Consider the following 25,342-nt stretch of genomic DNA (forward strand, 5'->3'; position numbering starts at 1 on the left):
TGGGGTGAAGATGGGAGTAGATGAGTTCATACCCATTAAACACCCAATCACCAAGAAGTCAATGGAAGGCCAAATGCAAGACAACTCTATCAAGAGGAGGGCGCAGGAATTCCTCCCTGAATTCCCAAGAATTGACTACTGGACCAGCCTAGAAGCATCTATCACCAAGTTGCAAGAGACTATGGAGCAACTGAAGGAAGAACAGCAGAATCAGAACTGCATGCTCTGCAAATTGCTGAAGGAACAAGAGAAGCAGGGGTGTGAACTCCAAGAGTTGAAATGCCAAAAGCTCTCCTCTCAAGCTGAGGGAGCATCCACTTCTCAAAATCAAGGTTGTTGAGTCCTAACTCTGTGAAAACCTCTATCATTAGGAGCCTAATTTTTCCTTTTGTTTTGTTTTCTATTTTTATTTTTTTAGTCTCATCTTATATCTATCTTTGAGTCTTGTTCTTAATTCATAATTAATAAAATTGAAATTTTATGCCTTGAAGCTATGAATGTCCTATGAATCCATCACCTCTCTTAAATGAAAAATGCTTTAATCACAAAAGAACAAGAAGTACAGGATTTCGAAATTTATCCTTGAAACTAGTTGAATTAGTTTGATGTGGTGACAATACTTTTTGTTTTCTGAATGAATGCTTGAACAGTGCATATGTCTCTTGAATTTGTTGTTTTGAGAATGTTAAAATTGTTGGCTCTTGAAAGAATGAGGAAAAAGAGAACTGTTATTGAGGATCTAAAAATTATTAGATTGATTCTTGAAGCAAGAAAAAGCAGTGGATACAAAAAAAAAAATTTCGAAAAAAAAAGAGAGAAGAAGAAAAGAAAAAGAAAAAGAAAGAAATAAAGTTGTGATCCAAGGCAAGAAGAGTGTGCTTAAGAACCCTGGACACCTCTAATTGGGGACTCTAGCAAAGCTGAGTCACAATCTGAAAAGGTTCACCCAATTATGTGTCTGTGGCATGTATGTATCCGGTGGTAATACTGGAAGACAGAGTGCTTTGGGCCACAGCCAAGACTCATACACTAGCTATGTTCAAGAATCATTATGCTTAACTAGGAGAATCAATAACACTATCTGAGTTCTGAGTTCTTATAGATGCCAATCATTCTGAACTTCAAAGGATAGAGTGAGATGCCAAAACTGTTCGGAGGCAAAAAGCTACTAGTCCCGCTCATCTAATTGGAGCTATGTTTCCTTGATATTTTGGAGTCTATAGTATATTCTCTTCTTTTTATCCTATTTTGATTTTCAGTTGCTTGGGGATAAGCAACAATTTAAGTTTGGTGTTGTGATGAGCGGATAATTTATATGCTTTTTGGCAATGTTTTTAGTATGTTTTTAGTATAATCTAGTTAGTTTTTAGTATATTTTTACTAGTTTTTAGCTAAAATTCACTTTTCTGGACTTTACTATGAGTTTTTGTGTTTTTCTGTGATTTCAGGTATTTTCTGGCTGAAATTGAGGGTTCTGAGCAAAAATCTGATTCAGAGACTGAAAAGGATTGCAGATGCTGTTGGATTCTGACCTCTCTGCACTCGAAGTGGATTTTCTGGAGCTACAGAAGCCCAATTGGCGCGCTCTCAACGGCGTTGGAAAGTAGACATCCTGGGCTTTCCAGCAATATATGATAGTCCATACTTTGCCAAAGATTTGATGGCCCAAACTGGCGTGGCAAATCAGCCTCAGAAATTCCAGCGTTTAACGCTGGAACTGGCATAAAACTTGGAGTTAAACGCCCAAACTGGCATGAAAGCTGGCGTTTAACTCCAGAAAAGGTCTCTACACGAAATTGCTTCATTGCTCAACCCAAGCACACACCAAGTGGGCCCGGAAGTGGATTTTTTAGTCATTTACTCATCTCTGTACACCATAGTCTACTAGTTTACTATTAATAGGATCTTTTGACATTGTATCTGTACCTCATGACACTTTACACGTTTTCTTTGTGTATCTTCCACGGCATGAGTCTCTAAACCCCATGGTTGGGGGTGAGGAGCTCTGCTGTGTCTTGATGGATTAATGCAATTACTACTGTTTCTTATTCAATCATGCTTGCTTCCATTCTAAGATAATACTTGTTCTTAACCCGGATGAATGTGATGATCCGTGACAATCATCATCATTCTCAACTATGAACGTGTGCCTGACAACCACCTCCGTTCTACCTTAGATTAAGTAGTTATCTCTTGGATTCTTTAACCGGAATCTTCGTGGTATAAGCTAGAACTGATGGCGGCATTCAAGAGAATCCGGAAGGTCTAAACCTTGTCTGTGGTATTCTGAGTAGGATTCAATGATTGAATGACTGTGACGTGCTTCAAACTCCTAGCAGGCGGGGCGTTAGTGACAGACGCAAAAGAATCGCGGGATTCTATTCCGGCCTGACCGAGAACCGACAGATGATTAGCCATGCTGTGACAGAGCATAGGAACATTTTCACTGAGAGGATGGGAGGTAGCCATTGACAACGGTGAAACCCTACATACAGCTTGCCATGGAATGAGCCTTGCGTGTTTGATGAAGAAGACAGTAGGAAAGCAGAGATTCAGAAGATGGAGCATCTCCAAAACCTCAACCTATTCTCCATTACTGCAAAACAAGTAACCATTTCATGTTCTTTTGCTTTTCACAATCAATCCTGATAATTTCTGATATCCTGACTAAGATTTACAAGATAACCAGAGCTTGCTTCAAGCCGAAAATCTCCGTGGGATCGACCCTTGCTCACGCAAGGTATTACTTGGACGACCCAGTGCACTTGCTGGTTAGTTGTGCGGGATTGCAAAAGTGTGATTGCAATTTCGTGCACCAGGTATCCTATTTGCAGTCATTATGACGGGTAAAGGTAAGGCGGATCAGGTTGCTGGTCGTGGTTGGGGTAGAGGGAGGGTTTCTTCTAGTACCCTAGGAAATTCTAGATCCTCTCCCTCTACTCTGACTGCCCTGGTCACGTCACAGGTTGTGGGTTTAGCGGATCAGTCGTTTATCATGGTCCTTAACCCCAACTACGTGCCTCTGTACATTGTGATAACGTCGCTTCCTATCACTCAACAACCCACTGCCACGACAATGCTGCCTCCAGCGATGACAGAAGTCGCAGCCCCAGAATCCTCTCATGAAAGTGAGGCAGCTGATGTCCCTCCACCACCTCCCATCGTACAGTTGACCATTTGGCCTGACGGTGGCACAGGGTAAGTACCCCTTTGAGTCATATATTTAATTTTCTGATTATTGGTATTACTAAAAGTGCTTGAAAATTAATTCTGGTTTAGTGGATTTAGGTTTGATTGCCTGAAACTGTTTAGTGCCTGGTTATTAATTCTTGTTTAGTGGATTTAGATTTGATTTTTTGAAAGTGTTTCCTGTTCCTAATTATGGAATTGCTAAAAGTTTTTGGTTATTGATTCTTGTTTAGTGAATTTAAGTTTGATTGCATGAAAGCGCTCCCATTTTTTTTATTATGGAATTGCTGAAAGTGCCTGGTTATTGGTTCTTGTTTAGTGGATTTAGGTTTGATTGTCTGAAAGTATTTCATGTTTCCTGATTATGAAATTACTGAAAGGGCCAGGTTTATTTTTCCTATTTCCTGATATTGTAATTGCTGAAAGTGCCTGGTTATTGATTCTTTTCCAGTGGATTTAGGTTTAATTGCTTGAAAGTATTTTCTATTTTCTGAAAGTTGTTATTGTTGAAAGTGCCTGGTTATTGATTCTTGCTTATGAAATTGCCATATTGTTGTCTATGTGGATTGTTGATAGGTTTGTGCCAAACAAAAACACATGTACTCAGGAGATGACCAATGTCATCAAGTTGATGTATGACCATCCCTGGCCTAGCTACAAGAAGATCTCCACTGAGACCAGAGAGCGATGGTTTCAGAAATGGGTGGTAATTACTTTTTTTTAGTTTCAAGCTTTTTAGCTAGTTTATTGATGCGTGAGCATCTTTCCCTCGTTTTCTGTTTATTTTAAGTTAGAATTTATTGAGTTTAAATATATTTTAGTGTTAAAAACCTCTTTGGATGATACTTTAAGTTATTTTGGTTTTTAATTATTTTAGGTGAAATCTGGATCTGTTTGGCAGAGTTTATGTGCAAGAAATGGAAAGAATTGAAAGGTAACAAGCTGGCGCTAAACACGGACCTGGGCGTTTAGGGCCAGCAAGCCAACATTGGAAGGAAGCGTTTTGTCCCCTTTAGGCGCTCAATACTAAAGCTGGCATTTAGCCCCAGGCGATGAGGATCCACCTTCACTCATAGAGCATCTTTAGTTGGACTAAGCTTTTAATTGCTATCTTTGATCTTATTTTAGTTATTTTTAATTACAAACAAAATCTTTTAGGTTTAGACTTTATTATTTAATTTTAGTTTGAAATTGATGAGCGGATAATTTGTACGCTTTTTGGCATTGTTTTTAGTATGTTTTTGGTATGATCTAGTTAGTTTTTAGTATATTTTTATTAGTTTTTAGTTAAAATTCACTTTTCTGGACTTTACTATGAGTTTGTGTGTTTTTCTGTGATTTCAGGTATTTTCTGGCTGAAATTGAGGGACCTGAGCAAAAATCTGATTCAGAGACCAAAAAGGACTGCAGATGCTGTTGGATTCTGACCTCCCTGCACTCGAAGTGGATTTTCTGGAGCTACATAAGCCCAATTGGCGCGCTCTCAACGGCGTTAAAAAGTAGACATCCTGGGCTTTCCAGCAATATATTATAGTCCATATTTTGCCCAAGATTTGATGGCCCAAACTGGCGTTCAAAGTCACCCTCAGGAATTCCAGCGTTAAACGCCGGAACTGGCACCAAAATGGGAGTTAAACGCCCAAACTGGCATAAAAGCTGGCGTTTAACTCCAAGAAGAGTCTCTACACGAAAATGCTTCATTGCTCAGCCCAAGCACACACCAAGTGGGCCCGGAAGTGGATTTTTATGTCTTTTACTCATCTCTGTACACCCTAGGCTACTAGTTTTCTATAAGTAGGACCTTTTACTATTGTATTGAGATATCTTGGTAGCTATCTTCATTTTTATGCTATCTTAGATCATTGGGAGGCTGGCCTCACGGCCATGCCTAGACCTTGTTCTTATGTATTTTCAACGGTGGAGTTTCTACACACCATAGATTAAGGTGTGGAGCTCTGCTGTACCTCGAGTATTAATGCAATTACTATTGTTCTTCTATTCAATTCCGCTTGTTCTTGTTCTAAGATATCACTTGTTCTTCAACTTGATGAATGTGATGATCCGTGACACTCATCATCATTCTCACCTATGAACGTGTGACTGACAACCACCTCCGTTCTACCTTCGATTGGGTGAATATCTCTTGGATTCTTTAACCGGAATCTTCGTGGTATAGGCTAGAACTGATGGCGGCATTCAAGAGAATCCGGAAGGTCTAACCTTGTCTGTGGTATTCTGAGTAGGATTCAATGATTGAATGACTGTGACGTGCTTCAAACTCCTGAGGGCGGGGCATTAGTGACAGACGCAAAAGAATCACTGGATTCTATTCCGGCCTGATCGAGAACCGACAGATGGATAGCCGTGCCGTGACAGGGTGCGTTGAACATTTCCACTGAGAGGATGGGAGGTAGCCACTGACAACGGTGAAACCCTTGCTTAAGCTTGCCATGGAAAGGAGTAAGAAGGATTGGATGAAGACAGTAGGAAAGCAAAGAGACGGAAGGGAAGGCATCTTCATACGCTTATCTGAAGTTCCTACCAATGAATTACATAAGTATCTCTATCTTTATCTTTATGTTTTATGCGTTTATCACCATACCCATTTGAGTTTGCCTGACTGAGATTTACAAGGTGACCATAGCTTGCTTCATACCAACAATCTCTGTGGGATCGACCCTTACTCGCGTAAGGTTTATTACTTGGACGACCCAGTACACTTGCTGGTTAGTTGTGCGAAGTTGTGTTTATGCTATGGTATTGAATACCAAGTTTTTGGTTTCATTACCGGGGATTATTTGAGTTGTGAAAAGTATTGATCACAATTTCGTGCACCAGAAATCAAATTAGGTTAGATATAAAAGGAAAAAGATTCACCCTTAGAGGGTATCTTCTCACTTCTGCACTTTCACATTTTCTGAACCCTATTTTTCTCTCTAAAGCATGAGCCACTAAACCTCCTTGGTTAAGGTTAAGAGCTCTGTTTATTTCTAAAGATTAAGACTATTACTGTTCTATTTTAATTAATATATTGATTCAGTTTCAAGAATTACTTTCATTCTTCATTTTATGAATCTGGGTAGATCAACCCTTTTTCTATGCGTTCTTGTGATTCTTGGAAGAGATATCTCACCTGAACAACAGCTTGAAAGTAAATTCTTCCTAAATCATTAATTACTTAAACTAATCGGGATACGTGACATATGATCCTCTTAGCTTCGGGTAATTAGGGTTTTTGTGGCCATAAACTAGAATTGAACTTAACCCTCTAATCGAAATTAAGTGACCAAGACATTGGCGGTTAACTAGGTTAGAGGAGACTAAATCACTAAGACATTAGGGTTTAGTCACTGATAGTTTGCCATAAAATGAATCTTACATGATTAAATTAGTTGGTAAGAAAACTTAATCCAGAAGAATAACCATCTCTGATACCTTAACTACCTTCTCGCATATGTCTCACACCATTCTCACTATTTGCGTTCTCTACTCTCTGAACTACTATTTATTGCTTTTTAAACACTCAAAACATCACTTTTTGTTTGTATGACTAAGGAATCATTCAACCATTGTTGTTCAGTCCATCAATCTTCGTAGGATCGACCTTCACTCACCTGAGGTTAGTTTGTGGTTTTGAAATATCGCACCAAGTTTTTGGTGCCGTTGCCAGAGTATGGTTGTGATTGACAACTAAACATTGTCTGATTACTTAGATTAGGCATTTTTCTTTAGTTTTGTTTGTTTATTTTTCTTTTAATTCTCGAATTAGATTCAGTTTGTTTTTTTCATTAATTTCAAAAATTAAGTTTGGTGCCCATGTAGTAATTTTTCTTTTTTAAAATTTTTCGAAATTGTTGGTTTACTTTTTCTTATTTATTTTCAAAATTTTTAGATTAATTGCTTGTGTTATTTAATGTTATTTCTCTCATACCAAATACCTCACTGAGAATTCTCTGTATTTTGACGTAGAGATTCCCATCTTTTCCTTGTTTTCTATTGTTTATAAGCAGGAACAGGGACAAAAAAACCCTTTTTTACTTTGACCCTGAGATTGAGAGGACTGCAAAAAGATATTTACAACAGGCTAGAGCTTACAGAGCTACTAAAAGTCTCAGGGATAACTCTTAGAAAGAAGCTAAAGAGTTCACTATGGGGGGTAACCCTAACAACAATACAATCAATGCAAATGTTATTAATCAGAATGCAAATGGAAAACCTAGGAGGACTCTTGGCTCTTACAGTACTCCTAGCTCAGATTTCTATGGGAACAACATTGTTGTACATCCTGTTACTGTAAACAAATTTGAGTTGAAGCCTCAGTTGATCTCTCTAGTGCAGCAAAACTGCCAGTTTCACGGTCTCCCACAAGAAGATCCCAATCTGTTCATATCTAACAGATCTGTGATACTGTGAAAACTAACGGGGCAAGCCCTAATGTCTACAAGCTACTTCTCTTCCCATTTTCTATGAGAGATAGAGCAAAGCAGTGGCTTGATACTCAACCCAAGTAGAGCTTGGACACTTATGATAAGGTGGTTAACATGTTTTTGAACAAGTTCTTTCCTCCTCAGAAGCTGATAAGCTAAGGACGGATGTTCAGACTTTCAAGCAGAGCGAGAGAGAGAGAGAGAGAGAGAGAGAGAGAGAGAGGGAGAGAAATAGAGAGAGAGAGAGTCTCTCCATAAAGCATGGAAAAAATACAAGCAGATTCTCAGGAAGCCTGACATATTCTCAGACTGGATTCAGGTGCAGATATTCTATTATGGGGTCTCTAAAACCAGAAGGATGTCTTTGGATAATTCTGCAGGAGGGTCACTCCATATGAAAAATACCCCTGATAAAGCCATGGAGTTAATTGAGATGGTTGCTAATAATTAGTACTTGTACTCTTCTGAGAGGACCTTTGTGAAGAAGGGAGTCACGAAGTTACATACACTGGATGCTATTCTCGCCCAGAATAAGGCTATGTCTCAGCAAATCTGTGTCATTACACGACACTTGAGTCGAATGCAGGTCTTAGCCATTAGTACTCAAGACGATTTTTATGATATGAGCGGTGGCTTCTGATGCAGCGACAATTGGTGAATTAAAAATTATTAAAATGTGTACGTTGCAAGTATAGTTCTTAACTCACCGGAAATCCACTTATCAATTTAGAAATATGTCACAGAAATTCAAATTTTAAATACTGTGAGTATGAATCCCAGGTCGTCTCCCAACGAGTTGCAGAAAGGTGTGCTATTTTATTAATCAGATGTTTTCAAAAAGGTTTGAGTTGAATAACAGGAAATTAAATTGATGAATTTGAACAATGTAAATAAAAGCCTTGACTGGGAGTTGATTAGTTGGAATCTCTATTACAGTTGGAATACTCTCAAGATTAATTGATAATTAAAAGTTATTCTGTTCTGTTATCCTTTACTAGGCAAAGGAAAGTCAAACAAGTTGGAATGCTACGTCTGTTCACAAATTGCAACCCACTTAATTAAAAGGGATTGGTGTTAGTGACTAGAAGGCAATCCAACAGTAACCCAATTACAATCTTTCTTTCAAGCCTTCCAACTCAATTGGTTCCCTTCAATTAACTCCCCATCAAGTTAGGGAATTACTCACTCATTGTGAATGCAAAATTCTTAACATATGAGAAGAAATTAAAGAAAGACATTGTAAATAGAAATAAAAAATAATCCAATTAAAATAAGAATAATCCTTATATTGAATAAATCCTAATAATATTCCAATGGTAAAATTAACAAAGCAAATGACATGGAAGAGTAAAGCCAAGTAAAGAAAATGAACTAGAATGACGAAGTCTTGATGAGGTAATGACTCTTCTCAATATCCCAATGCAAAAGTAGTAGAAAAATAATATCCTAAGAGTATCAATTGTGTAGAGAAAAAACCTAGATGAGGAGTAAAACTAGATCTAAAAACTCAAAACTGTGTAGAATGAATGTTGTCTTTCGTTTCTGCATGTTCTCTGGCTCTAGTCTGCTGTTCTGGGCCGAGAACTGGGTCAAAACAGGGCCCAAAATCGCCCCCAGCGAAATCTGCAGATTATGCAGATCGCGCATGTCACGCGATCGCGTCGTCCATGCGGACGCGTCATTCGCATTTTTTTCCGTGCCACGCGTTCGCGTCGTCCACACCTCCGCGTCACTTGTGCTTTTCCGTTTCGCGCGGTCGGGTGAGCCATGCGGCCGCGTCACCGTGATTTCTCCTCTTCCGCGCGAACGCGTGAGCCATGCGGCCGCGTCACTTCTCGCTGGTTGTCTCCTCAATTTCTTGTGTTCCTTCCATTTTCGCTAGCTTTCCTTCCAATCTCCAACTCATCCATGTCCTATAAAGCCTGAAACACTTAACACACAGATCACGGCATCGAATGGGATCAAGGAGAACTAAAATGCATAATAAAAAGTCTCTAGGAAGCAGTTTTCAACCATGTAATAATTCCAAGAAGGAAATATAAATGCATGCTAAATTAATGAATAAGTGGGTAATGATTATGATAAAACCACATAATTATACACAATATAAACCATAAAATAGTGATTTATCAACCTCCCCACACTTAAACACTAGCATGTCCTCATGCTTAATTGAAGGAGATAAGATAAATGAGTATGAACATGTAGAAATTCATGCAATGCAATACAACCTATATATATATACAAATGCAACTATATGATCTTTGCCCACTTGATCAAAAGCAAATAAGCTCTTCAAAACAATTACAAATCAAATTCCATTAAATCTATCACTACACAGTAAAACAGATAAAAGTGCAAGAAGATAACTCGTGAAAGCAGGGAACATGAAAATTTAAGTATAGAACCCTCACTGATGATGTATATACGCTCTAATCCCTCTAGTGTATAGGGTAATCACTCTATCCTTCTCTAATTATGCTCTCTAACTTTTGTTTTTCTCCTAACCAATCAACAACAGTTAATATGCCAATGCAAACATCATGAGGTCTTTTTAAGGTTGTAATGGGGCCAAGGTAAGGATATATATATGGTTAAGTGAGGTTATAAATTGAATCTTTAATTAACCCAGCTTTAACCCAACCTATATATATATATATATATATATATATATATATATATATATATATATATATATATATATGGTTAAGTGAGCTTATAAATTGAATCTTTAATTAACCCATCTTTAACCCAACCTATATATTTTATATAACTTTAGAATTCATACCTAGCTACCCAGAATTCCCTTTTACCTTCCATACTCATGTATCAATTTTTTTTTATATGATTGATCTTTGAATTTTTGATTTAACATTGGGGTAATTTTGTCCCCTTATTCATTAAACATAGCTTATCAATGCACATAGATTTGTAATTCTTATAGCTTCACATGAGTAGGTACCCAAATTTCCATTATATTATCATGATACATTCCCTTAATAATTTTTGTTCCCACAAATTCCCATACTTAACTAGCATACACAATTCTATCTTAAGCTAACCAAAGATTCAATTTGGGATATACAATTGTTTTTCCGCTTAAGGCTAGTAATGTGGTAAAATACAAAATAAATGGGATTTTAAGGCTCAAAGTGGTTAACAAAGGTAATTAGAGAGGGTAGGCTTAATTTGGATAAGTGAGTTTAAACAAATAATGGCCTCAATCACATGCAAGCATATAAACATAATAACTATTGGACATATAGGATGAGAAAAAATATATATTACAATCATAGAGAAGTAAACACACAGGAATAAAATAATTATGGTTAAATAATGTAACCATGCATAAAGGCTCAAATTTTCACAGGTTGTGTGTTCTTTAGCTCAAAAATCATGTTCCAAATACAACTTTAAGTAGATTTATCCTAAAAATTAGGATCAGAATTAATGAAATTTTGTTCTAAAGATATTTTTTTAGAAGAAACTTATTGTCTTTTCAATCAAGTAGAACATGCATGAAACTAACCTATTCTAAGAAAAAGAAAATCTAACTAAAATATCCTAATTTATTGGTGCTAGGGAAGAGAATTTACCTCCGGAAGTCAGGTACTGACCGACCTCCCCACACTTAAGGCTTTGCACCGTCCGCGGTGCCATCTGTCAGGAACAATGGTGGGCTGGTGGCAGTGTCTCCACAGTTGGGGCCGTCATGGCTCCCTGTACTGGTGAAGGACGTGGAGTCTGGGGTGTCTGAGTCTCTGCAATCTCCTCAAAGCAGCTCTCTGAGGTGTTTGAATCGGCGTTGGTTGCAGTGCTCACAGAGTTTTGCTTTCTTTTCATGTTGGTCCAACCGCTGCAGTATCTGATGTAGCAGTTAACTGGTAGATGGTGGAGGAGCTGCAGCATCCTCTTTGGACTGGCTGGCAGTGGCAATTTGTGGCCTGAGATATTTCCCGTGAGGATCATATTGATCATCCCGTGGGAGAATGGCTTTGGTGTCCCCAGCTCTGTAGGATACTCTGGCTGCTGAGATGAGATCAGAGACCAATGCGGGAAAAGGTAGGATGCCCGCGATCTACACATGTTCCACAGCATTCCGGTTATGTCGCAGTAAATTGAGAGCCTGGTCTGTGAGGATACACAATAGTAGAACGGCCATGTCTGCGGTGAAGGAGGACTCATGAGTACTCGGGAAGACGTAATGGGATATGATCTGTGCCCATACATGAGCCTCTAAGGTAAGGGCGGAAGTCGAGATTCCTTTAGGACGGGAACGATGGTATCCGAAGATCCATTTGCTGCCAGGGCGAGCAATAATTCTGAGAACAGCGTCCCAGTCAAAAGTGTATGTCTGGCGCTTGGTTGCGGCTTTCTGAAAAGCGTCCAATCCTTCTAGAGCAGGTGGGAGATCTAAGGCTTGCTGTATCGCTTCTTCTATAATGGGGACTTGCTTCTGGTGAAAATAGATGGACTGCAGAGTCGGCAGGTGGAAGTTGGAGTAGAACTCAACAACCCAAGAAAGATTAACCTGTCGTGGCTGTCTCAGTAAAAATCCCCAATGTCTATGTGCAACTTGTGGCTCAACAAATTCAGCGATATGAGGCGGAAGGATAAGAAGGTGTTCGTTGTTGTAATTTCGAGCTGCCAGAATAGGAAACATCTGCTCACAGTAGCGATTTGGGAATCGTGTAGTGTCCTTGGCTGGGAAGGCTCGTTCCTTTTCATCCACCTTGATAATCCTTTTAATTCTCTTTGTTGAGGGCTTGACTGCAGTTGAAGAAGGTTCTGCCACTAATGCTCTCTTCGCTCCTTTCCTTGCTGTGGGTTTAGGGGTAGCCTTCTCTTTGCCTTTCTTGGTGGCCATTCTGAAAAAGGGAAGAGAAAGTAAGTTAGATCCAAAGAAACAAAGCAAGGAAGGAGATGGAGTGGGTAATAAACAGTGCACGGTGAAGATGAATGAAATAAACACATGGTCTAGACAACATGTGAAAAGATCAAGAAAGGAAATATGATAGGTGCATAAAAAGGGAAGTAGATGCAAGATGATTATTGGCATGCCGGCAAGGGCATGAGTAGCATAGATCAAGCATCACTTCGTAACAAATTAACAATTTGTATTGGCAATTAAATTGGATTAATAAAATAGTAAAGGAATTTTGTGAAAAACATGCATGGAGTAGTAGAATAGGATAATGTAGAAAAGTGCATGATGCCATATGGGTCTTTTCACAAACACATAGCATGCATGGTAAATAAGACATAGAAAGTATTAAAGTAAACATGCAAGAAATCCTTTTTTGAGAATAAGAGATAAGTGCCAAATAAATTACAATAATCCACAAGCAAATAATGAGGAATGATGGCTCAAACAGATATGCTAGCGCCATGTAAAAAGGAAAGAAGAAGAAAGAAAATAATGATAAAGAAAAGAAAAAGAAAAGAAAAGAAAATAACATCTAAAATAAGAAGAATGATAAAAAGGGAAGAAGGGAAAAAGAAAAGAAAACCTTGTTAATGGAGGTGAGAGAAAGAGAGAGTGAAGGGTGGGGTAGAAGGGAGAAAGGAGAAAGGAGAAATAAGGAGGGAAAAGAAAAATTAGGATTTGGAGGAGAGAAAGATAAGATAATTTGGCAATTTTGGTGGAGCTGTGCGACGCAAGCGACGCGGCTGCGTGGAGCACGCGTTTGCGTGATTGCGTTGTAAGGTAGTTGACGCGGTCGCGTCATTTACGCGGTCGCGTGACCCATATTGTGCTTCTGGCGCGAGTACAGCCTCGCGGCTGCATAACTCTCTGTTCAAAATGATAAATTTGCCAAAATTGGGTTGACGCGATCGCGTGGGGCATGCGATCGTATGAGTGGGCTTTTAGAGGAATGTGACGCGGTCGCGTGGGTCACGCGGCCGCGTGGGTAGAATTGTGCGTTCAGCACCAATCCAGCAGCACTTCAGCACAATAATTGGTTGTGCACCCTTTTACGTCGAAATTCAGGGCACGCGGCCGCGTGGGGCATGCGATCGCGTGGAAGGCCAGGAATCCCATGTGACGCAGACACGTCAGTGACGCGGTCACGTGGGATGATTTGTTCCATTGGCACGCCTCCAGCCACGCTCTGGCGTGACTCTCTGTACGCTTTTTATTTCCTCACCTCTTCTTGCGACGCGGACGTGTCGCTGATGCGGTCGCGTCGCGCAGCTCTTGTTTTTTTTTATTTTTTAAATAAAATGCGAATGCAGATGCATGAAGGCGCTAATAAAGAGAAGAGTTATTGACTAGGAAAAACTAGAGATAGAAAGAAAAGAACGATCATACCATGGTGGGATGTCTCCCACCTAGCACTTTGCTTTAACGTCCGTAAGTTGGACGCTCCAGTAGCTCAATCTTCTGGCCTGTGGGGATCTTCCAAGAGGAAGATCTCAAGCTCCTTATTTTTCTGCAGCTTCTCTCCATTGTACAGCTTCAGACGATGTCCATTAACTTTAATAAGTTCAGAGTGTGAAGGGTGGCTTAGGTGATAAACTCCGTATGGTTCGGCCTTCTCTACTCTGTATGGACCTTCCCATCTCGATCTCAACTTGCCTGGCATGAGTCTTAGTCGAGATTTGTAAAGGAGGACTAAATCCCCAGGTTGGAACTCTTTCCTCCTAATGTGCTGATCATGTACAGCCTTCATCTTTTCCTTGTATATTCTTGAGTTCTCATAAGCTTCTAGGCGAAGGCTCTCCAGTTCTTGCAGTTGCAACTTCCTTTCAGCTCCAGCTTGCTCAATTCCCGTTGCACTCCTTGACTGCCCAAAAGGCTCTGTGCTCTACTTCAACTGGGAGATGACAAGCTTTTCCATAAACTAAGCGGAAAGGGCTCATTCCAATGGGTGTTTTGTATGCTGTCCTGTATACCCATAGTGCATCTTGCAGCCTGGTGCTCCAGTCTTTTCTATGAGGTTTGACTATCTTCTGCAAGATACGCTTTATCTCTCTGTTTGACACCTCGGCTTGCCCATTGGCTTGAGGATGGTATGCTGTTGCAACCTTATGAATTATTCCATGCTTCTTCATCAATCCTGTTAGTCTCCTGTTACAGAAATGGGTGCCTTGATCACTCACGATTGCTCGTGGTGATCCAAAGCGGCAAATAATATGGTTTCTCACAAAGGAAACAATAGTGTTAGCATCATCAGTGCAGGTGGAAATTGCTTCCACCCACTTGGAAACATAATCCACAGCTAACAATATATAAAATTGACCATTAGAATTTGGGAACGGACCCATGAAGTCAATGTCCCAAACATAAAAAAATTCACAAAAAAGCATAAATTGTTGAGGCATTTCATCCCTCCTTGATATATTACCAAATTTTTGGCATGGAAGACAAGATCTACAAAACTCAGCAGCGTCTCTAAAAAGAGTAGGCCACCAGAATCCACAGTCTAAGATCTTTCTAGCTGTTCTTTGAGGGCCAAAATGTCCTCCACTCTCAGATGAGTGACAGGCCTCCAAAATGGACTGAAATTCTAATTGAGGTACACAACGTCTAATTACCTGATCAGCACCACATCTCCACAAATATGGGTCATCCCATATATAATATTTAGACTCGCTTTTCAGCTTGTCCCTTTGATGCTTAGAAAAATGTGGAGGAAATGTGCGGCTAACTAGATAATTAGCTACAGGTGTGTACCAAGGTGCTACCTCAGATACCGCTTGCAGGTTATCAAATGGAAAATTATCATCTATAGGAGTAGAATCATCCTTAATGTGCTCAAGGTGACTCAAGTGGTCTGCCACTAGATTCTGACTACCACTCCTATCCTTTATTTCTAAATCAAACTCTTGTAAAAGCAATATCCAACGTATGAGCCTTGGTTTGGACTCCTTTTTAGCTAATAGATACTTCAAAGCTGCATGGTCCGAATACACTACTACTCTATTACCAAGTAGATAAGCTCAGAATTTATCCAGAGCAAAAACAATAGCTAGAAGCTCTTTCTCAGTAGTAGTATAATTGGACTGGGCAGCGTCTAAAGTTTTAGACGCATAAGCAATAATAAAAGGATCCTTACCTTCACGCTGAGCCAGCGTTGCTCCTACTGCATGGTTGGAAGCATCGCACATGATTTCAAATGGCTGGCTCCAGTTTGGTCCTCTCACAATGGGAGCTTGAGTCAGGTTGGTCTTCAGCTTATCGAACGCTTGCTTACAATTCTCACTGAACTCGAACTCAATATCCTTCTGCAGCAATCTGGATAAGAGAAGTGCTAACTTACTGAAGTCCTTAATAAATCTCCTGTAAAAACCTGAATGACCAAGGAACGAACGGACTTCCCTCACAGAGGAGGGGTAAGGTAAACTTGAAATAACATTCACCTTTGCTGGGTCTACAGAAATACCAGTATTAGATACAACATGTCCTAATACAATCCCTTGCTTAACCACAAAATGACATTTTTCAAAATTTAATACAAGGTTTGTATTGACACATCTATCTAATACTCTAGATAATCCATCTAAGCAAAGGCTAAAAGAATCACCATAAATGCTAAAATCATCCATAAATACTTCCATATAGTCCTCAATGAGATCAGAAAAAAGACTCATCATGCACCTCTGAAAAGTAGCTGGTGCATTGCACAAGGCAAAGGGCATTCTCTTGTAAGCATAAGTCCCAAAAGGACATGTAAAAGTAGTCTTTTCCTAATCCTCAGGAGATATATGAATCTAGAAATAACCTGTGTAACCATCTAAAAAGCAATAATGTGATTTACCTGACAGGCGATCCAGCATTTGATCAATGAATGGAAGAGGGTAGTGATCCTTGCGAGTGGCTTGGTTGAGACGCCTGTAATCAATGCAGACTCTCAAGCGTTCTGTACTCTGGTCGCTATGAGCTCTCCATGCTCGTTCTTCACTGTAGTGACTCCAGACTTCTTGGGCACCACTTGTACTGGGCTAACCCATTCACTGTCTGAAATGGGATAAATGATACCTGCTTCCAATAGTCTGGTCACTTCCTTTTTGACAACTTCCAAAATAGTGGGATTCAGTCTTCTCTAGGGTTGGCGGACAGGTCTTGCTCCTTCCTCTAAAAATATTCTGTGCTCACATACTTGAGGGTTGATGCCTACGATGTCTGCCAAACTCCACCCAATTGCTTTCTTGTGCTTCCTCAGCACATTAAGTAGCTGCTCTTCCTGTTCAGGAGTGAGATCCTATGCAATAATAACTGGAAACCTCTGCCCTTCTTCAAGATAAGCATATTTGAGATGTGGAGGGAGAGGTTTCAATTCAATCTTCTGGTCATGGGCAGGCTCTGGATTGTCTGGAGCTTGTGAAAGTTTAGAAGTGTCCTTATTGTTAGTTAATAGAGTCCCCACACTTGGACTTTATTCTGCGTACTTTTCTTCCAGCTCTTCCTGGTGAATTTCAGCTACAGCTTCATCTATGACATCACACTGGAAGATGGAATGATCTTCTGGAGGGTTGTTTGTGACTCCATTCAAATTGAAGATTACTATTCGGCCATCTATTTCAAAAGAATATATTCCTGAAAAAGCATCTAATTTGAATCTTGATGTCTTCAGGAATGGTCTGCCAAGTAGGATTGATGATGACTTATCTGAGTCATTATTAGGCATCTCCAAGATATAGAAATCAGTGGGAAATGTGAGCCCTTTAATGTTCACTAAAACATCTTCAGCAACTCCAGCTACCGTAATAATGCTTTTTTCTGCCAACACAAAACGAGCTGCCGACCTTTTTAAGGGAGGGAGCCTTAAAACATCATATATAGATAAAGGCATAATACTAACACATGCTCCCAAATCACATATGCAATCATAAATTACTACACCACCAATAGTACAACTAACTATACAAGGACCTGGGTCCTACATTTTTCAGATAAACTTCCCATTAAAGTATATATGAAACTTCCTAAAGGAATAGTTTCTAATTCATTAATTTTGTCCTTATGTATACATAAATCTTTTAGAAACTTTACATATTTAGGTACCTGTTGAATGACATCAAAAAGGGGAACAATTACCTCAACCTTTTTGAAGATTTCTACCATCTTGGGGTCTCCAACTGCTTCCTGGGCTTCCTTGCAAGTTGTGGAAATGGAATGGGAGTGGTGTTTCCTGCAGTGTCTGCACCTTTGGTGCTTTCTCCTGTGATTGAGCTTCTTCTCTCTCAGCTATGTCCTGTATGTCCTCTTTCTCTTCAACATCTTCTAATTCCACAACCTCTTCAGCTGAGGCGTGTTCTGGTGGGCTTGGCTCCTCCTGACTTCTCTCCTGCAGTGTGGTTCCAGACCTTAGGGTGATGACATTAATACCACCCTTTGGGTTGGGGAATGGTTGAGAGGGGAGTCCACCAGAGCTTGAGGACTGGTTACTGGAATTTTGCACTGATCCCATCTGTGAGACAAGAGTTTGTAAAGTAGAAGCGAAAGTATTCAGAGTTGCTTTAATACTTTCTTCCATAGCCTGATGTCTCTGATCAATGGCTTGTAGTAAGTCAGTATTAGGGGATGAAGAGATGCTAGTGGTCTGAGAGGTTTGCTGAGGGGCTTGAGGTTGTCTTAAATGAGGTGCTCTGTAAGGTTGATTCTGCTGTCTGTTGTTATTGTTATTCCACCTCTGATTTCCATTGTTATCTCTGCCTCCTCTGTTAGAATTGTCCCTCCAACCCAGGTTAGAATTGTCCCTCCAACCCAGGTTAGAATTGTCTCTCCAGCCTTGGTTGGAATTATCCTGCCATCTTTGGTTATAATTGCCACCTTGATTATATCCTTGATTGGGGCGGTCATAAAAGTTGTGAGTGGCTGCTACAGTATTGTCTTCTGGTTGGGGCTGCGGACACTCATCGGTATAGTGACTATAATCTGCACAGATGTCGCACACTCTTTGTGGGACTAACTACTGGCTGTGCTGTGGTGGAGAAGGCTGAACTTGTTGAGGTTGTTGTTGATTCAGTTGCATCTGCTTCAGCAAGTTAGTAATTTCACATAGATTCTGGGCTATAGCGGTAGTTTCTGTATTAGTGGATACCTCTGCAACAGCTCTTGACCGACCTTGTCTCTGCCTATGATTCCTAGTAGAGTCAGCTAAGTCTCTGATCAATTGCCATGCTTCGTCCGTAGTCTTGTGCTTTTTCATAGAACCATTGCAAACAGTAACTGAGTAAGACTATATTGTCAATCATATGATGGGGACTGGTGGACGAAATTGTGATCACTATTCTTTTTGTATACTCTGATGACATTGTTTATTTTCACAACTCCGTTCAACTAACCAGCAAGTGTACTGGGTCGTCCAAGTAATAAACCTTACGTGAGTAAGGGTCGAATCCACAGAGATTGTTGGTATGAAGCAAGCTATGGTCACCTTGTAAATCTCAGTCAGGCAGATTAAAATAGTTTATGGGTTTTCGAATTTTAAAGAAGAAATAATAAAATAGAATATAATAAAAGGATAGAACACTTATGCAGATTCATTGGTGGGAATTTCAGATAAGCGGATGGAGATGCTGTAGAGCTCTCAGACGCCTGCCCTCCTACTGCTTCTACTCAATCCTTCTTACTCTTTTCCATGGCAAGCTTTGTATAGGGGTTCACCATCAACTGTGGCTACTTTCTTCCTCTCGGGGAAATACCCTGTGCGGCTGTCACTCGCACAGCTAACCAGTCTGGAGGCATCACCCATGGCTAATGGCTACATCCCATCCTCGCAGTGAAAACTAATGCACGCACTCTGTCACAGTACGGCTAATCACCAGTTGGTTCCCGCTCCTACTGGAATAGAATCCCTCTTTTGCGTCTGTCACTAACGCCCAGCAGGTTAAAGTTTGAAGCACGTCACAGTCATTCATTACCGGAATCCTACTCGGAATACCACAGACAAGGTGAGACTTTCCGGATTCCCAGGATCCTACTCGGAATACCACAGACAAGGTGAGACTTTCCGGATCCTCATAAATGCCACCATCTATCTAGCTTATACCACGAAGATTCTGTTGGGGAATCTAAGAGATACGCATTCAAGCTCTGTTGCATGTAGAACGGAAGTGGTTGTCAATCACGTACATTCATAAGTGAGAATGATAATGAGGTTAATCTGACTCATCACATTCATCATGTTCTTGGGTACGAATGAATATCTTGGAATAAGAATAAGATAGAGAATTGAATAAAAGATAATAGAATTTCATTAATACTTGAGGTACAGCAGAGCTCCACACCCTTAATCTATGGTGTGCAGAAACTCCACCGTTGAAAATACATAAGCAAAGAGTCCAGGCATGGCCGAATGGCCAGCCCTCTCTAACGTGATCAATGATCCCCTAAGATGAAGAATAAAATAAAACTGAGATCAAAGATGTCTAATACAATAGATAAATGTCCTATATATACTAGACTAGCTACTAGGGTTTACATGAGTAAGTAATTGATGCATAAATCCACTTCCGGGGCCCACTTGGTGTATGCTTGGGCTGAGCTTGATTATTCCACGAGCTAAGGCATTTCTTGGCGTCAAACTCCAGGTTATGACGTGTTTTGGGCGTTCAACTCCGGATCATGACGTTTTTCTGGCGTTTAACTCCAGACAGCAGCATGAACTTGGCGTTTAACGCCAAGTTACGTCGTCATTCTTCGAATAAAGTATGGACTATTATATATTGCTGGAAAGCCCTGGATGTCTACTTTCCAACGCCGTTGAGAGCACGCCAATTGGAGTTCTATAGCTCCAGAAAATCCATTTCGAGTGCAGGGAGGTCAGAATCCAACAGCATCAGCAGTCCTTTTGTCAGCCTTCTTCAGAGTTTTGCTCAAATCCCTCAATTTCAGTCAGAATTTACCTGAAATCACAGAAAAACACACAAACTCATAGTAAAGTCCAGAAATGTGAATTTAACATAAAAACTAATGAAAACATCCCTAAAAGTAGCTCAAACTTACTAAAAACTATATGAAAACAATGCCAAAAAGCGTATAAATTATCCGCTCATCACAACACCAAACTTAAATTGTTGCTTGTCCCCAAGCAACTGAAAATCAAATAGGATAAAAAGAAGAGAATATACTATAAAGTCCAAAATATCAATGAATATTAATTTAATTACATGAGCGGGACTTGTAGCTTTTTGCTTCTGAACAGTTTTGGCATCTCACTTTTTCCTTTGTAGTTTAGAGTGATTGGCTTCTCTAGGAACTTAGAATTTGGGATAGTGTTATTGACTTTCCTAGTTTAAGCATGTTGATTCTTGAATACAGCTACTTTATGAGTCTTGGCTGTGGCCCTAAGCACTTTGTCTTCCAGTATTACCACCGGATACACAAATGCCACAGACACATAACTGGGTGAACCTTTTCAGATTGTGACTCAGCTTTGCTAAAGTCCCCAGTTAGTGGTGTCCAGAGCTCTTAAGCACACTCTTTAGCTTTAGATCACGACTTTAACCATTCAGTCTCAAGCTTTTCACTTGGACCTTCATGACACAAGCACATGGTTAGGGACAGCTTGATTTAGCCGCTTAGGCCTGGATTTTTAATTTCCTTGGGCCCTCCTATCCATTAATGCTCAAAGCCTTGGATCCTTGCTTTAAAATTTCCGCCACTTTTTTCTTTTTTTTTTCACTGCTTTTTCTTGCTTCAAGAATCAATTTCATGATGTTTTTCAGATCATCAATAACATTTCTCTTTGTTCATCATTCTTTCAAGAACCAACAATTTTAACACTCATAAACAACAAGATCAAAAATATGCACTGTTCAAGCATTCATTCAGAAAACAAAATTTATTGCCACCACATCAATATAATTAAATTAAATTCACTAATAATTTCGAAAATTATGTACTTCTTGTTCTTTTGAATTAAAATATTTTTCATTTAAGAGAGGTGAAAGACTAATGGATTTTATTCATAGCTTTAAGGCATGGTTACACATTAATGATCATGAAGTAGAGACACAAAAACATAGATAAACACAATGCTTAAAAACCGAAAACAGAAAGAAAATAAAGAACAAGGAATGAATCCACCTCTAGTGGCGTCTTCTTCTTGAAGGACCAATGATGTTCTTCAACTCTTCTATGTCCCTTCCTTGCCTTTGTTGCTCCTCCCTCATTGCTCTTTGATCTTCTCTTATTTCTTGGAGAGTGAGGGCGTGTTCATGGTGTTCCACCCTTAATTGTTCAACATTATGGCTCAAGTCTTCCAAAGAGGTACTAAGTTGCTCCCAATAGTTGTTGGGAGGAAAGTGCATTCCTTGAGGCATTTGTTGATGATGAACTTCCTCATGTTCTTCTTGAGGGCCGTGAGGAACTTCTCTTGTTTGTTCCATCCTTTTCTTGGTGATGGGCTTGTCTTCTTCAATGGAGACATCTCCATCTATGATAACTCCGGCTGAATAACATAGATGGCATATGAGGTGGGGGAAGGCTAGCCGTGCCATGTATGAAGGCTTGTCAGCTATTTTGTAGAGTTCATTAGAGATGACTTCATGAACCTCTACTTCCTCTCCAATCATGATGCTATGAATCATGATGGCCCGAAACACAGTAACTTCAGATCGGTTGCTTGTAGGGATGATGGATCTTTGGATGAACTCCAACCATCCTCTAGCTACAGGCTTGAGGTCCAGTCTTTTTAGTTGGACTGGTTTGCCTTTGGAGTCTACTCTCCATTGGGCGCCTTCCACACAAATATCCATTAGGACTTGGTCCAACCTTTGATTAAAGTTGACCCTTCTTGTGTAGGGGCGTTCATCACCTTGCATCATGGGTAAATGAAACGCCAACCTCACATTTTCCGGACTGAAATCTAAGTATTTCCCCCGAACCATTGTGAGATAGTTCTTTGGATTCGGGTTCATACTTTGATCATGGTTCCTAGTGATCCATGCATTAGCATAGAACTCTTGAACCATCAATATTCCAACTTGTTGCATGGGGTTGGTTATGACTTCCCACCCTCTTCTTTGAATTTCATGTTGGATTTCCGGATACTCATTCTTTTTGAGCTTGAAAGGGACCTCGGGGATCACCTTCTTCTTTGCCACAACATCATAGAAGTGGTCTTGATGGCTCTTGGAGATGAATCTCTCCTTCTCCCATGACTCGGAAGTGGAAGCTTTTGCCTTCCCTTTTCCTTTTCTTGAGGATATTCCGGTCTTGGGTGCCATTGATGGTGAATGAAAAATAAAAAGCTTAGGCTTTTTACCACACCAAACTTAAAATTTGCTCGTCCCGAGCAAAAAAAGAAAAGAAGAGTAGAAGAAGAAGAAGAGAATTTTGGTAGAGAAAGAGAGAAGGGGGTTCGGCTATATGAGAGAAGAAGAGGTAGTGTTGTGTGAAAATGAAGAAGAAAGGAGAGGTATTTATAGGGAGGGGGGAGGGTTAGGTTTCGGCCAATTTGGGTGGGAAAGGGTGGGGAATTGAATTTGAATTTTATGAGGGTAGGTGGGGTTTATGGGGAAGAGGGGGTTGATGTGAATGGTGCATGGGGAAATTGGGAAGAGGAGTTGAGGTGATTGGTGAAGGTTTTTGGGAAGTGTGACATTGAAAATGAGATTTGGATTAGGAGAGTGTGATTAGGATTAAAAGAAAAGGTAGGTGGGGATCCTGTGGGGTCCACAGATCCTGAGGTGGGGATCCTGTGGGGTCCACAGGTCCTGAGGTGAAAAGAAATACCATTCCTTCACCCTATAGGCGTGTAAATTGCCTTCATGCATCATTCTGGCGTTCAAACGCCCATTGGTGCATGTTCTTGGCGTTAAACGCCCATGTGATGCTTGTTTCTGGCGTTGAACGCCAGTTTCAAGCTTGTTTCTGGCGTTCAGCGCCAGATTGTCCTCTGTGTGCGCATCCTGGCATTAAACGCCAGGATGTAGCTTGTTTTGGGCGTTCAGCGCCAGAAAGATGCTCTGTTCTGGCGTTGAACGCCAGCCAGATGCATCTTCTGGGCGTTGAACGCCAGCCCGTGCGTCCTCCAGGGTGAAAATTTTTTTCTTCTGTTTTTGACTCTGTTTTTAATTTCTTTGATTTTTTCGTGACTCCTCATGATCATGTACCTAATTCAACAAAAAATAACACCAAAACAAAATAAAATAAAATTAGATAAATAAAATTGGGTTGCCTCCCAACAAGCGCTTCTTTAATGTCAATAGCTTGACAGTGGCTCTCATGGAGCCACAGAGCAATCAAGTCAATGTTGTCTAGTCCCAACACCAAACTTAGAGTTTGGATATGGGGTTTGAACACCAAACTTAGAGTTTGGTTGTGGCTTCACAACACCAAACTTAGAGTCTGATTGTGTGGGCTCTTCTTGACCTTGAACTGAGAGAAGCTCTTCATGCTTACTCTCTTTTGTCACAGAGGGATGACCATGTGCTTGAAACACAAGGTATTCCCCATTCAATTGAAGGACTAACTCTCCTCTGTTGACATCTATCACAGCTTCTGCTGTGGCTAGGAAAGGTCTTCCTAGGATGATGCATTCATCATCTTCCTTCCTAGTATCTAGGATTATGAAATCAGCAGGGATGTAAAAGCCTTCAACTTTTACTAGAACGTCCTCCACTATTCCATAAGCTTGTCTTACTGACTTATCTGCCAATTGTAATGAGAACAAGGCAGGTTGTACCTCAATGATTCCCAGCTTCTCCATTACAGAGAGTGGCATAAGGTTTATTCCTGACCCAAGATCACATAGAGCTTTTTCAAAGCTCATGGTGCCAATGGTGCAAGGTATTAAGAACTTGCCAGGATCTTGTTTCTTTTGAGGTAGAGTTTCCTGAATCCAAGTATCTAAGTCACTAATGAGCAAGGGAGGTTCACTTTCCCAAGTCTCATCACCAAATAGCTTGGCATTCAGCTTCATGATAGCTCCTAGATATTGAGCAACTTGCTCACCAGTCACATCTTCATCCTCTTCAGAGGATGAATAATAGTCAGAGCTCATGAATGGCAGAAGGAGATTTAATGGAATCTCTATGGTCTCTGTATGACCCTTAGATTCCTCAGGATCCTTAATAGGAAGCTCCTTCTTGCTTGAAGGACGTCCCAGGAGGTCTTCCTCACTAGGATTTTCGTCCTCCTCCTCCTTGATGCATTCGGCCATGTTGACTAAGTCAATGGCTTTGCACTCTCCTTTTGGATTTTCTTCTGTATTGCTTGGGAGAGTACTGGGAGGCGTTTCAATAACTTTCTTACTCAGCTGGCCTACTTGTGCCTCCAAATTTCTAATGGAGGATCTGGTTTCATTCATGAAACTGAAAGTGGCCTTTGACAGATCAGAGACTATATTAGCTAAATTAGAATTATTTTGTTTAGCATTCTCTGTCTGTTGCTGAGAAGATGATGGATATGGCTTACTATTATTCAGCCTATTGCGTCCACCATTGTTAAAACCTTGTTGAGGTTTTTGTTGATCCTTCCAGGAGAAATTTGGGTGATTCCTCCATGATGGGTTATAGGTGTTTCCATAAGGTTCACCTAAGTAATTAACCTCTGCCATGGCAGGGTTCTCAGGATCATAAGCTTCTTCAGAAGCTACCTCTCTAGTACTGTTGGATGCATGTTGCAATCCATTCAGATTTTGAGAGATTATGTTGACCTGTTGAGTCAACATTTTGTTCTGAGCCAATATGGCATTTAGAGCATCAATTTCAAGAACTCCTTTTTTCTGAGGGACCCCATTATTCACGGAATTCCTCTCAGAGGTGTACAT

At 40.2% G+C, this 25,342-nt stretch overlaps 1 pseudogene; it reads left to right on the forward strand.

Annotated features, from left to right (window-relative positions):
• The first annotated feature begins 7,338 nt into the window (after positions 1 to 7,338).
• LOC140184078 (uncharacterized) overlaps positions 7,339 to 25,342 on the forward strand; it is a 152,892-nt pseudogene continuing 134,888 nt past the window's right edge.

The sequence above is a fragment of the Arachis hypogaea genome, chromosome 4 (genome assembly GCF_003086295.3).
Source record: "Arachis hypogaea cultivar Tifrunner chromosome 4, arahy.Tifrunner.gnm2.J5K5, whole genome shotgun sequence".
Taxonomy (NCBI): Eukaryota; Viridiplantae; Streptophyta; class Magnoliopsida; order Fabales; family Fabaceae; genus Arachis; species Arachis hypogaea.